The sequence below is a fragment of the Anguilla anguilla genome, chromosome 3, assembly GCF_013347855.1.
Source record: "Anguilla anguilla isolate fAngAng1 chromosome 3, fAngAng1.pri, whole genome shotgun sequence".
In the NCBI taxonomy this organism is placed as follows: domain Eukaryota; kingdom Metazoa; phylum Chordata; class Actinopteri; order Anguilliformes; family Anguillidae; genus Anguilla; species Anguilla anguilla.
Genome location: NC_049203.1, coordinates 17,265,966 through 17,281,099, shown reverse-complemented (window position 1 = coordinate 17,281,099; position 15,134 = coordinate 17,265,966).

Here is a 15,134-nt window from a genome sequence, read left to right as displayed (position 1 = left end):
ACCCTAACCCTAGCTGAACCCTAATTTGAGCCCTTAACTCTAATTTGAAGCCATTGGTACCATTGAAAACACCTGAAAACCCATTTAAAATGGATGGAAAACAAGGTAAATATCATGAATACTATATTTAAATGCAAAATCATATGTATGAGGTCATTTAAAAAAGAAAAATGTTCTCCCTAAGAAAAACATGCATGTATTAGACATTTTGTATGGTCATGGGTACACATGCTACTAGACATTTTTTTTGCTTCATTCAAAATCAATAAAACTCATGTCCCAACCTTTCTTCAAGCTGCTGAACACAACCGTAAACTTGCCTCAACCCTCAGACTTACCGTATTCCTACCCTAACCCTAGCTGAACCCTAATTTGAGCCCTTAACTCTAATTTGAAGCCATTGGTACCATTGAAAACACCTGAAAACCCATTTAAAATGGATGGAAAACAAGGTAAATATCATGAATACTATAATTTAAATGCAAAATCATATGTATGAGGTCATTTAAAAAAGAAAAATGTTCTCCCTAAGAAAAACATGCATGTATTAGACATTTTGTATGGTCATGGGTACACATGCTACTAGACATTTTTTTTGCTTCATTCAAAATCAATAAAACTCATGTCCCAACCTTTCTTCAAGCTGCTGAACACAACCGTAAACTTGCCTCAACCCTCAGACTTACCGTTTTCCTAACCCTAACCCTAGCTGAACCCTAATTTGAGCCCCTAACTCTAATTTGAAGCCATTGGTACCATTGAAAACACCTGAAAACCCATTTAAAATGGATGGAAAACAAGGTAAATATCATGAATACTATAATTTAAATGCAAAATCATATGTATGAGGTCATTTAAAAAAGAAAAATGTTCTCCCTAAGAAAATATGCATGTATTAGACATTTTGTATGGTCATGGGTACACATGCTACTAGACATTTTTTTTGCTTCATTCAAAATCAATAAAACTCATGTCCCAACCTTTCTTCAAGCTGCTGAACACAACCGTAAACTTGCCTCAACCCTCAGACTTACCGTTTTCCTAACCCTAACCCTAGCTGAACCCTAATTTGAGCCCTTAACTCTAATTTGAAGCCATTGGTACAATTGAAAACACCTGAAAACCCATTTAAAATGGATGGAAAACAAGGTAAATATCATGAATACTATAATTTAAATGCAAAATCATATGTATGAGGTCATTTAAGAAAGAAAAATGTTCTCCCTAAGAAAAAAATGCATGTATTAGACATTTTGTATGGTCATGGGTACACATGCTACTAGACATTTTTTTGCTTCATTCAAAATCAATAAAACTCATGTCCCAACCTTTCTTCAAGCTGCTGAACACAACCGTAAACTTGCCTCAACCCTCAGACTTACCGTTTTCCTAACCCTAACCCTAGCTGAACCCTAATTTGAGCCCTTAACTCTAATTTGAAGCCATTGGTACCATTGAAAACACCTGAAAACCCATTTAAAATGGATGGAAAACAAGGTAAATATCATGAATACTATAATTTAAATGCAAAATCATATGTATGAGGTCATTTAAAAAAGAAAAATGTTCTCCCTAAGAAAACGTGCATGTATTAGACATTTTGTATGGTCATGGGTACACATGCTACTAGACATTTTTTTTGCTTCATTCAAAATCAATAAAACTCATGTCCCAACCTTTCTTCAAGCTGCTGAACACAACCGTAAACTTGCCTCAACCCTCAGACTTACCGTTTTCCTAACCCTAACCCTAGCTGAACCCTAATTTGAGCCCTTAACTCTAATTTGAAGCCATTGGTACAATTGAAAACACCTGAAAACCCATTTAAAATGGATGGAAAACAAGGTAAATATCATGAATACTATCATTTAAATGCAAAATCATATGTATGAGGTCATTTAAAAAAGAAAAATGTTCTCCCTAAGAAAAACATGCATGTATTAGACATTTTGTATGGCCATGGGTACACATGCTACTAGACATTTTTTTTTGCTTCATTCAAAATCAATAAAACTCATGTCCCAACCTTTCTTCAAGCTGCTGAACACAACCGTAAACTTGCCTCAACCCTCAGACTTACCGTTTTCCTAACCCTAACCCTAGCTGAACCCTAATTTGAGCCCTTAACTCTAATTTGAAGCCATTGGTACCATTGAAAACACCTGAAAACCCATTTAAAATGGATGGAAAACAAGGTAAATATCATGAATACTATAATTTAAATGCAAAATCATATGTATGAGGTCATTTAAAAAAGAAAAATGTTCTCCCTAAGAAAAACATGCATGTATTAGACATTTTGTATGGTCATGGGTACACATGCTACTAGACATTTTTTTTTGCTTCATTCAAAATCAATAAAACTCATGTCCCAACCTTTCTTCAAGCTGCTGAACACAACCGTAAACTTGCCTCAACCCTCAGACTTACCGTTTTCCTAACCCTAACCCTAGCTGAACCCTAATTTGAGCCCTTAACTCTAATTTGAAGCCATTGGTACCATTGAAAACACCTGAAAACCCATTTAAAATGGATGGAAAACAAGGTAAATATCATGAATACTATAATTTAAATGCAAAATCATATGTATGAGGTCATTTAAAAAAGAAAAATGTTCTCCCTAAGAAAAACATGCATGTATTAGACATTTTGTATGGTCATGGGTACACATGCTACTAGACATTTTTTTTTGCTTCATTCAAAATCAATAAAACTCATGTCCCAACCTTTCTTCAAGCTGCTGAACACAACCGTAAACTTGCCTCAACCCTCAGACTTACCGTTTTCCTAACCCTAACCCTAGCTGAACCCTAATTTGAGCCCTTAACTCTAATTTGAAGCCATTGGTACCATTGAAAACACCTGAAAACCCATTTAAAATGGATGGAAAACAAGGTAAATATCATGAATACTACAATTTAAATGCAAAATCATATGTATGAGGTCATTTAAAAAAGAAAAATGTTCTCCCTAAGAAAAACATGCATGTATTAGACATTTTGTATGGTCATGGGTACACATGCTACTAGACATTTTTTTTTGCTTCATTCAAAATCAATAAAACTCATGTCCCAACCTTTCTTCAAGCTGCTGAACACAACCGTAAACTTGCCTCAACCCTCAGACTTACCGTTTTCCTAACCCTAACCCTAGCTGAACCCTAATTTGAGCCCTTAACTCTAATTTGAAGCCATTGGTACCATTGAAAACACCTGAAAACCCATTTAAAATGGATGGAAAACAAGGTAAATATCATGAATACTATATTTTAAATGCAAAATCATATGTATGAGGTCATTTAAAAAAGAAAAATGGTCTCCCTAAGAAAAACATGCATGTATTAGACATTTTGTGTGGTCATGGGTACACATGCTACTAGACATTTTTTTTTGCTTCATTCAAAATCAATAAAACTCATGTCCCAACCTTTCTTCAAGCTGCTGAACACAACCGTAAACTTGCCTCAACCCTCAGACTTACCGTTTTCCTAACCCTAACCCTAGCTGAACCCTAATTTGAGCCCTTAACTCTAATTTGAAGCCATTGGTACCATTGAAAACACCTGAAAACCCATTTAAAATGGATGGAAAACAAGGTAAATATCATGAATACTATAATTTAAATGCAAAATCATATGTATGAGGTCATTTAAAAAAGAAAAATGTTCTCCCTATGAAAAACATGCATGTATTAGACATTTTGTATGGTCATGGGTACACATGCTACTAGACATTTTTTTTGCTTCATTCAAAATCAATAAAACTCATGTCCCAACCTTTCTTCAAGCTGCTGAACACAACCGTAAACTTGCCTCAACCCTCAGACTTACCGTTTTCCTAACCCTAACCCTAGCTGAACCCTAATTTGAGCCCTTAACTCTAATTTGAAGCCATTGGTACCATTGAAAACACCTGAAAACCCATTTAAAATGGATGGAAAACAAGGTAAATATCATGAATACTATAATTTAAATGCAAAATCATATGTATGAGGTCATTTAAAAAAGAAAAATGTTCTCCCTAAGAAAACATGCATGTATTAGACATTTTGTATGGTCATGGGTACACATGCTACTAGACATTTTTTTTGCTTCATTCAAAATCAATAAAACTCATGTCCCAACCTTTCTTCAAGCTGCTGAACACAACCGTAAACTTGCCTCAACCCTCAGACTTACCGTTTTCCTAACCCTAACCCTAGCTGAACCCTAATTTGAGCCCTTAACTCTAATTTGAAGCCATTGGTACCATTGAAAACACCTGAAAACCCATTTAAAATGGATGGAAAACAAGGTAAATATCATGAATACTATCATTTAAATGCAAAATCATATGTATGAGGTCATTTAAAAAAGAAAAATGTTCTCCCTAAGAAAAACATGCATGTATTAGACATTTTGTATGGTCATGGGTACACATGCTACTAGACATTTTTTTTGCTTCATTCAAAATCAATAAAACTCATGTCCCAACCTTTCTTCAAGCTGCTGAACACAACCGTAAACTTGCCTCAACCCTCAGACTTACCGTTTTCCTAACCCTAACCCTAGCTGAACCCTAATTTGAGCCCTTAACTCTAATTTGAAGCCATTGGTACCATTGAAAACACCTGAAAACCCATTTAAAATGGATGGAAAACAAGGTAAATATCATGAATACTATAATTTAAATGCAAAATCATATGTATGAGGTCATTTAAAAAAGAAAAATGTTCTCCCTAAGAAAAACATGCATGTATTAGACATTTTGCATGGTCATGGGTACACATGCTACTAGACATTTTTTTTGCTTCATTCAAAATCAATAAAACTCATGTCCCAACCTTTCTTCAAGCTGCTGAACACAACCGTAAACTTGCCTCAACCCTCAGACTTACCGTTTTCCTAACCCTAACCCTAGCTGAACCCTAATTTGAGCCCTTAACTCTAATTTGAAGCCATTGGTACGATTGAAAACACCTGAAAACCCATTTAAAATGGATGGAAAACAAGGTAAATATCATGAATACTATAATTTAAATGCAAAATCATATGTATGAGGTCATTTAAAAAGAAAAATGTTCTCCCTAAGAAAAACATGCATGTATTAGACATTTTGTATGGTCATGGGTACACATGCTACTAGACATTTTTTTTGATTCATTCAAAATCAATAAAACTCATGTCCCAACCTTTCTTCAAGCTGCTGAACACAACCGTAAACTTGCCTCAACCCTCAGACTTACCGTTTTCCTAACCCTAACCCTAGCTGAACCCTAATTTGAGCCCTTAACTCTAATTTGAAGCCATTGGTACCATTGAAAACACCTGAAAACCCATTTAAAATGGATGGAAAACAAGGTAAATATCATGAATACTATAATTTAAATGCAAAATCATATGTATGAGGTCATTTAAAAAAGAAAAATGTTCTCCCTAAGAAAAACATGCATGTATTAGACATTTTGTATGGTCATGGGTACACATGCTACTAGACATTATTTTTGCTTCATTCAAAATCAATAAAACTCATGTCCCAACCTTTCTTCAAGCTGCTGAACACAACCGTAAACTTGCCTCAACCCTCAGACTTACCGTTTTCCTAACCCTAACCCTAGCTGAACCCTAATTTGAGCCCTTAACTCTAATTTGAAGCCATTGGTACCATTGAAAACACCTGAAAACCCATTTAAAATGGATGGAAAACAAGGTAAATATCATGAATACTATAATTTAAATGCAAAATCATATGTATGAGGTCATTTAAAAAAGAAAAATGTTCTCCCTAAGAAAAACATGCATGTATTAGACATTTTGTATGGTCATGGGTACACATGCTACTAGACATTTTTTTTGCTTCATTCAAAATCAATAAAACTCATGTCCCAACCTTTCTTCAAGCTGCTGAACACAACCGTAAACTTGCCTCAACCCTCAGACTTACCGTTTTCCTAACCCTAACCCTAGCTGAACCCTAATTTGAGCCCTTAACTCTAATTTGAAGCCATTGGTACCATTGAAAACACCTGAAAACCCATTTAAAATGGATGGAAAACAAGGTAAATATCATGAATACTATCATTTAAATGCAAAATCATATGTATGAGGTCATTTAAAAAGAAAAATGTTCTCCCTAAGAAAAACATGCATGTATTAGACATTTTGTATGGTCATGGGTACACATGCTACTAGACATTTTTTTGCTTCATTCAAAATCAATAAAACTCATGTCCCAACCTTTCTTCAAGCTGCTGAACACAACCGTAAACTTGCCTCAACCCTCAGACTTACCGTTTTCCTAACCCTAACCCTAGCTGAACCCTAATTTGAGCCCTTAACTCTAATTTGAAGCCATTGGTACCATTGAAAACACCTGAAAACCCATTTAAAATGGATGGAAAACAAGGTAAATATCATGAATACTATAATTTAAATGCAAAATCATATGTATGAGGTCATTTAAAAAAGAAAAATGTTCTCCCTAAGAAAACATGCATGTATTAGACATTTTGTATGGTCATGGGTACACATGCTACTAGACATTTTTATTGCTTCCTTCAAAATCAATAAAACTCATGTCCCAACCTTTCTTCAAGCTGCTGAACACAACCGTAAACTTGCCTCAACCCTCAGACTTACCGTTTTCCTAACCCTAACCCTAGCTGAACCCTAATTTGAGCCCTTAACTCTAATTTGAAGCCATTGGTACAATTGAAAACACCTGAAAACCTATTTAAAATGGATGGAAAACAAGGTAAATATCATGAATACTATCATTTAAATGCAAAATCATATGTATGAGGTCATTTAAAAAAGAAAAATGTTCTCCCTAAGAAAAACATGCATGTATTAGACATTTTGTATGGTCATGGGTACACATGCTACTAGACATTTTTTTTGCTTTATTCAAAATCAATAAAACTCATGTCCCAACCTTTCTTCAAGCTGCTGAACACAACCGTAAACTTGCCTCACCCCTCAGACTTACCGTTTTCCTAACCCTAACCCTAGCTGAACCCTAATTTGAGCCCTTAACTCTAATTTGAAGCCATTGGTACCATTGAAAACACCTGAAAACCCATTTAAAATGGATGGAAAACAAGGTAAATATCATGAATACTATCATTTAAATGCAAAATCATATGTATGAGGTCATTTAAAAAAGAAAAATGTTCTCCCTAAGAAAAACATGCATGTATTAGACATTTTGTATGGTCATGGGTACACATGCTACTAGACATTTTTTTTGCTTCATTCAAAATCAATAAAACTCATGTCCCAACCTTTCTTCAAGCTGCTGAACACAACCGTAAACTTGCCTCAACCCTCAGACTTACCGTTTTCCTAACCCTAACCCTAGCTGAACCCTAATTTGAGCCCTTAACTCTAATTTGAAGCCATTGGTACCATTGAAAACACCTGAAAACCCATTTAAAATGGATGGAAAACAAGGTAAATATCATGAATACTATAATTTAAATGCAAAATCATATGTATGAGGTCATTTAAAAAACAAAAATGTTCTCCCTAAGAAAACATTCATGTATTAGACATTTTGTATGGTCATGGGTACACATGCTACTAGACATTTTTTTTGCTTCATTCAAAATCAATAAAACTCATGTCCCAACCTTTCTTCAAGCTGCTGAACACAACCGTAAACTTGCCTCAACCCTCAGACTTATCGTTTTCCTAACCCTAACCCTAGCTGAACCCTAATTTGAGCCCTTAACTCTAATTTGAAGCCATTGGTACCATTGAAAACACCTGAAAACCCATTTAAAATGGATGGAAAACAAGGTAAATATCATGAATACTATAATTTAAATGCAAAATAATATGTATGAGGTCATTTAAAAAAGAAAAATGTTCTCCCTAAGAAAAACATGCATGTATTAGACATTTTGTATGGTCATGGGTACACATGCTACTAGACATTTTTTTTGCTTCATTCAAAATCAATAAAACTCATGTCCCAACCTTTCTTCAAGCTGCTGAACACAACCGTGAACTTGCCTCAACCCTCAGACTTACCGTTTTCCTAACCCTAACCCTAGCTGAACCCTAATTTGAGCCCTTAACTCTAATTTGAAGCCATTGGTACCATTGAAAACACCTGAAAACCCATTTAAAATGGATGGAAAACAAGGTAAATATCATGAATACTATAATTTAAATGCAAAATCATATGTATGAGGTCATTTAAAAAAGAAAAATGTTCTCCCTAAGAAAAACATGCATGTATTAGACATTTTGTATGGTCATGGGTACACATGCTACTAGACATTTTTTTTGCTTCATTCAAAATCAATAAAACTCATGTCCCAACCTTTCTTCAAGCTGCTGAACACAACCGTAAACTTGCCTCAACCCTCAGACTTACCGTTTTCCTAACCCTAACCCTAGCTGAACCCTAATTTGAGCCCTTAACTCTAATTTGAAGCCATTGGTACCATTGAAAACACCTGAAAAACCATTTAAAATGGATGGAAAACAAGGTAAATATCATGAATACTATAATTTAAATGCAAAATCATATGTATGAGGTCATTTAAAAAAGAAAAATGTTCTCCCTAAGAAAAACATGCATGTATTAGACATTTTGTGTGGTCATGGGTACACATGCTACTAGACATTTTTTTTTGCTTCATTCAAAATCAATAAAACTCATGTCCCAACCTTTCTTCAAGCTGCTGAACACAACCGTAAACTTGCCTCAACCCTCAGACTTACCGTTTTCCTAACCCTAACCCTAGCTGAACCCTAATTTGAGCCCTTAACTCTAATTTGAAGCCATTGGTACCATTGAAAACACCTGAAAACCCATTTAAAATGGATGGAAAACAAGGTAAATATCATGAATACTACAATTTAAATGCAAAATCATATGTATGAGGTCATTTAAAAAAAGAAAAATGTTCTCCCTAAGAAAAACATGCATGTATTAGACATTTTGTATGGTCATGGGTACACATGCTACTAGACATTTTTTTTGCTTCATTCAAAATCAATAAAACTCATGTCCCAACCTTTCTTCAAGCTGCTGAACACAACCGTAAACTTGCCTCAACCCTCAGACTTACCGTTTTCCTAACCCTAACCCTAGCTGAACCCTAATTTGAGCCCTTAACTCTAATTTGAAGCCATTGGTACCATTGAAAACACCTGAAAACCCATTTAAAATGGATGGAAAACAAGGTAAATATCATGAATACTATAATTTAAATGCAAAATCATATGTATGAGGTCATTTAAAAAAGAAAAATGTTCTCCCTAAGAAAAACATGCATGTATTAGACATTTTGTATGGTCATGGGTACACATGCTACTAGACATTTTTTTGATTCATTCAAAATCAATAAAACTCATGTCCCAACCTTTCTTCAAGCTGCTGAACACAACCGTAAACTTGCCTCAACCCTCAGACTTACCGTTTTCCTAACCCTAACCCTAGCTGAACCCTAATTTGAGCCCTTAACTCTAATTTGAAGGCATTAATACCATTGAAAACACCTGAAAACCCATTTAAAATGGATGGAAAACAAGGTAAATATCATGAATACTATAATTTAAATGCAAAATCATATGTATGAGGTCATTTAAAAAAGAAAAATGTTCTCCCTAAGAAAAACATGCATGTATTAGACATTTTGTATGGTCATGGGTACACATGCTACTAGACATTTTTTTTGCTTCATTCAAAATCAATAAAACTCATGTCCCAACCTTTCTTCAAGCTGCTGAACACAACCGTAAACTTGCCTCAACCCTCAGACTTACCGTTTTCCTAACCCTAACCCTAGCTGAACCCTAATTTGAGCCCTTAACTCTAATTTGAAGCCATTGGTACCATTGAAAACACCTGAAAACCCATTTAAAATGGATGGAAAACAAGGTAAATATCATGAATACTATAATTTAAATGCAAAATCATATGTATGAGGTCATTTAAAAAAGAAAAATGTTCTCCCTAAGAAAAACATGCATGTATTAGACATTTTGTATGGTCATGGGTACACATGCTACTAGACATTTTTTTTGCTTCATTCAAAATCAATAAAACTCATGTCCCAACCTTTCTTCAAGCTGCTGAACACAACCGTAAACTTGCCTCAACCCTCAGACTTATCATTTTCCTAACCCTAACCCTAGCTGAACCCTAATTTGAGCCCTTAACTCTAATTTGAAGCCATTGGTACCATTGAAAACACCTGAAAACCCATTTAAAATGGATGGAAAACAAGGTAAATATCATGAATACTATCATTTAAATGCAAAATCATATGTATGAGGTCATTTAAAAAAGAAAAATGTTCTCCCTAAGAAAAACATGCATGTATTAGACATTTTGTATGGTCATGGGTACACATGCTACTAGACATTTTTTTTGCTTCATTCAAAATCAATAAAACTCATGTCCCAACCTTTCTTCAAGCTGCTGAACACAACCGTAAACTTGCCTCAACCCTCAGACTTACCGTTTTCCTAACCCTAACCCTAGCTGAACCCTAATTTGAGCCCTTAACTCTAATTTGAAGCCATTGGTACCATTGAAAACACCTGAAAACCCATTTAAAATGGATGGAAAACAAGGTAAATATCATGAATACTATAATTTAAATGCAAAATCATATGTATGAGGTCATTTAAAAAAGAAAAATGTTCTCCCTAAGAAAAACATGCATGTATTAGACATTTTGTATGGTCATGGGTACACATGCTACTAGACATTTTTTTTGCTTCATTCAAAATCAATAAAACTCATGTCCCAACCTTTCTTCAAGCTGCTGAACACAACCGTAAACTTGCCTCAACCCTCAGACTTACCGTTTTCCTAACCCTAACCCTAGCTGAACCCTAATTTGAGCCCTTAACTCTAATTTGAAGCCATTGGTACCATTGAAAACACCTGAAAACCCATTTAAAATGGATGGAAAACAAGGTAAATATCATGAATACTATAATTTAAATGCAAAATCATATGTATGAGGTCATTTAAAAAAGAAAAATGTTCTCCCTAAGAAAACATGCATGTATTAGACATTTTGTATGGTCATGGGTACACATGCTACTAGACATTTTTTTTGCTTCATTCAAAATCAATAAAACTCATGTCCCAACCTTTCTTCAAGCTGCTGAACACAACCGTAAACTTGCCTCAACCCTCAGACTTACCGTTTTCCTAACCCTAACCCTAGCTGAACCCTAATTTGAGCCCTTAACTCTAATTTGAAGCCATTGGTACAATTGAAAACACCTGAAAACCCATTTAAAATGGATGGAAAACAAGGTAAATATCATGAATACTATCATTTAAATGCAAAATCATATGTATGAGGTCATTTAAAAAAGAAAAATGTTCTCCCTAAGAAAACATGCATGTATTAGACATTTTGTATGGTCATGGGTACACATGCTACTAGACATTTTTTTTGCTTCATTCAAAATCAATAAAACTCATGTCCCAACCTTTCTTCAAGCTGCTGAACACAACCGTAAAATTGCCTCAACCCTCAGACTTATCGTTTTCCTAACCCTAACCCTAGCTGAACCATAATTTGAGCCCTTAACTCTAATTTGAAGCCATTGGTACCATTGAAAACACCTGAAAACCCATTTAAAATGGATGGAAAACAAGGTAAATATCATGAATACTACAATTTAAATGCAAAATCATATGTATGAGGTCATTTAAAAAAGAAAAATGTTCTCCCTAAGAAAACATGCATGTATTAGACATTTTGTATGGTCATGGGTACACATGCTACTAGACATTTTTTTTGCTTCATTCAAAATCAATAAAACTCATGTCCCAACCTTTCTTCAAGCTGCTGAACACAACCGTAAAATTGCCTCAACCCTCAGACTTACCGTTTTCCTAACCCTAACCCTAGCTGAACCCTAATTTGAGCCCTTAACTCTAATTTGAAGCCATTGGTACCATTGAAAACACCTGAAAACCCATTTAAAATGGATGGAAAACAAGGTAAATATCATGAATACTATCATTTAAATGCAAAATCATATGTATGAGGTCATTTAAAAAAGAAAAATGTTCTCCCTAAGAAAAACATGCATGTATTAGACATTTTGTATGGTCATGGGTACACATGCTACTAGACATTTTTTTTGCTTCATTCAAAATCAATAAAACTCATGTCCCAACCTTTCTTCAAGCTGCTGAACACAACCGTAAACTTGCCTCAACCCTCAGACTTACCGTTTTCCTAACCCTAACCCTAGCTGAACCCTAATTTGAGCCCTTAACTCTAATTTGAAGCCATTGGTACCATTGAAAACACCTGAAAACCCATTTAAAATGGATGGAAAACAAGGTAAATATCATGAATACTATAATTTAAATGCAAAATCATATGTATGAGGTCATTTAAAAAAGAAAAATGTTCTCCCTAAGAAAAACATGCATGTATTAGACATTTTGTATGGTCATGGGTACACATGCTACTAGACATTTTTTTTGCTTCATTCAAAATCAATAAAACTCATGTCCCAACCTTTCCTCAAGCTGCTGAACACAACCGTAAACTTGCCTCGACCATCAGACTTACCGTTTTCCTAACCCTAACCCTAGCTGAACCCTAATTTGAGCCCTTAACTCTAATTTGAAGCCATTGGTACCATTGAAAACACCTGAAAACCCATTTAAAATGGATGGAAAACAAGGTAAATATCATGAATACTATAATTTAAATGCAAAATCATATGTATGAGGTCATTTAAAAAAGAAAAATGTTCTCCCTAAGAAAAACATGCATGTATTAGACATTTTGTATGGTCATGGGTACACATGCTACTAGACATTTTTTTTGCTTCATTCAAAATCAATAAAACTCATGTCCCAACCTTTCTTCAAGCTGCTGAACACAACCGTAAACTTGCCTCAACCCTCAGACTTACCGTTTTCCTAACCCTAACCCTAGCTGAACCCTAATTTGAGCCCTTAACTCTAATTTGAAGCCATTGGTACCATTGAAAACACCTGAAAACCCATTTAAAATGGATGGAAAACAAGGTAAATATCATGAATACTATAATTTAAATGCAAAATCATATGTATGAGGTCATTTAAAAAAGAAAAATGTTCTCCCTAAGAAAAACATGCATGTATTAGACATTTTGTATGGTCATGGGTACACATGCTACTAGACAATTTTTTTTGCTTCATTCAAAATCAATAAAACTCATGTCCCAACCTTTCTTCAAGCTGCTGAACACAACCGTAAACTTGCCTCAACCCTCAGACTTACCGTTTTCCTAACCCTAACCCTAGCTGAACCCTAATTTGAGCCCTAAACTCTAATTTGAAGCCATTGGTACCATTGAAAACACCTGAAAACCCATTTAAAATGGATGGAAAACAAGGTAAATATCATGAATACTATAATTTAAATGCAAAATAATATGTATGAGGTCATTTAAAAAAGAAAAATGTTCTCCCTAAGAAAAACATGCATGTATTAGACATTTTGTATGGTCATGGGTACACATGCTACTAGACATTTTTTTTTGCTTCATTCAAAATCAATAAAACTCATGTCCCAACCTTTCTTCAAGCTGCTGAACACAACCGTAAACTTGCCTCAACCCTCAGACTTACCGTTTTCCTAACCCTAACCCTAGCTGAACCCTAATTTGAGCCCTTAACTCTAATTTGAAGCCATTGGTACCATTGAAAACACCTGAAAACCCATTTAAAATGGATGGAAAACAAGGTAAATATCATGAATACTATAATTTAAATGCAAAATCATATGTATGAGGTCATTTAAAAAAGAAAAATGTTCTCCCTAAGAAAAACATGCATGTATTAGACATTTTGTATGGTCATGGGTACACATGCTACTAGACATTTTTTTTGCTTCATTCAAAATCAATAAAACTCATGTCCCAACCTTTCTTCAAGCTGCTGAACACAACCGTAAACTTGCCTCAACCCTCAGAGTTACCGTTTTCCTAACCCTAACCCTAGCTGAACCCTAATTTGAGCCCTTAACTCTAATTTGAAGCCATTGGTACCATTGAAAACACCTGAAAACCCATTTAAAATGGATGGAAAACAAGGTAAATATCATGAATACTATAATTTAAATGCAAAATCATATGTATGAGGTCATTTAAAAAAGAAAAATGTTCTCCCTAAGAAAAACATGCATGTATTAGACATTTTGTATGGTCATGGGTACACATGCTACTAGACAATTTTTTTGATTCATTCAAAATCAATAAAACTCATGTCCCAACCTTTCTTCAAGCTGCTGAACACAACCGTAAACTTGCCTCAACCCTCAGACTTACCGTTTTCCTAACCCTAACCCTAGCTGAACCCTAATTTGAGCCCTTAACTCTAATTTGAAGCCATTGGTACCATTGAAAACACCTGAAAACCCATTTAAAATGGATGGAAAACAAGGTAAATATCATGAATACTATAATTTAAATGCAAAATCATATGTATGAGGTCATTTAAAAAAGAAAAATGTTCTCCCTAAGAAAAACATGCATGTATTAGACATTTTGTATGGTCATGGGTACACATGCTACTAGACATTTTTTTTGCTTCATTCAAAATCAATAAAACTCATGTCCCAACCTTTCTTCAAGCTGCTGAACACAACCGTAAACTTGCCTCAACCCTCAGACTTACCGTTTTCCTAACCCTAACCCTAGCTGAACCCTAATTTGAGCCCTTAACTCTAATTTGAAGCCATTGGTACCATTGAAAACACCTGAAAACCCATTTAAAATGGATGGAAAACAAGGTAAATATCATGAATACTATAATTTAAATGCAAAATCATATGTATGAGGTCATTTAAAAAAGAAAAATGGTCTCCCTAAGAAAAACATGCATGTATTAGACATTTTGTATGGTCATGGGTACACATGCTACTAGACATTTTTTTTTGCTTCATTCAAAATCAATAAAACTCATGTCCCAACCTTTCTTCAAGCTGCTGAACACAACCGTAAACTTGCCTCAACCCTCAGACTTACCGTTTTCCTAACCCTAACCCTAGCTGAACCCTAATTTGAGCCCTTAAATCTAATTTGAAGCCATTGGTACCATTGAAAACACCTGAAAACCCATTTAAAATGGATGGAAAACAAGGTAAATATCATGAATACTATAATTTAA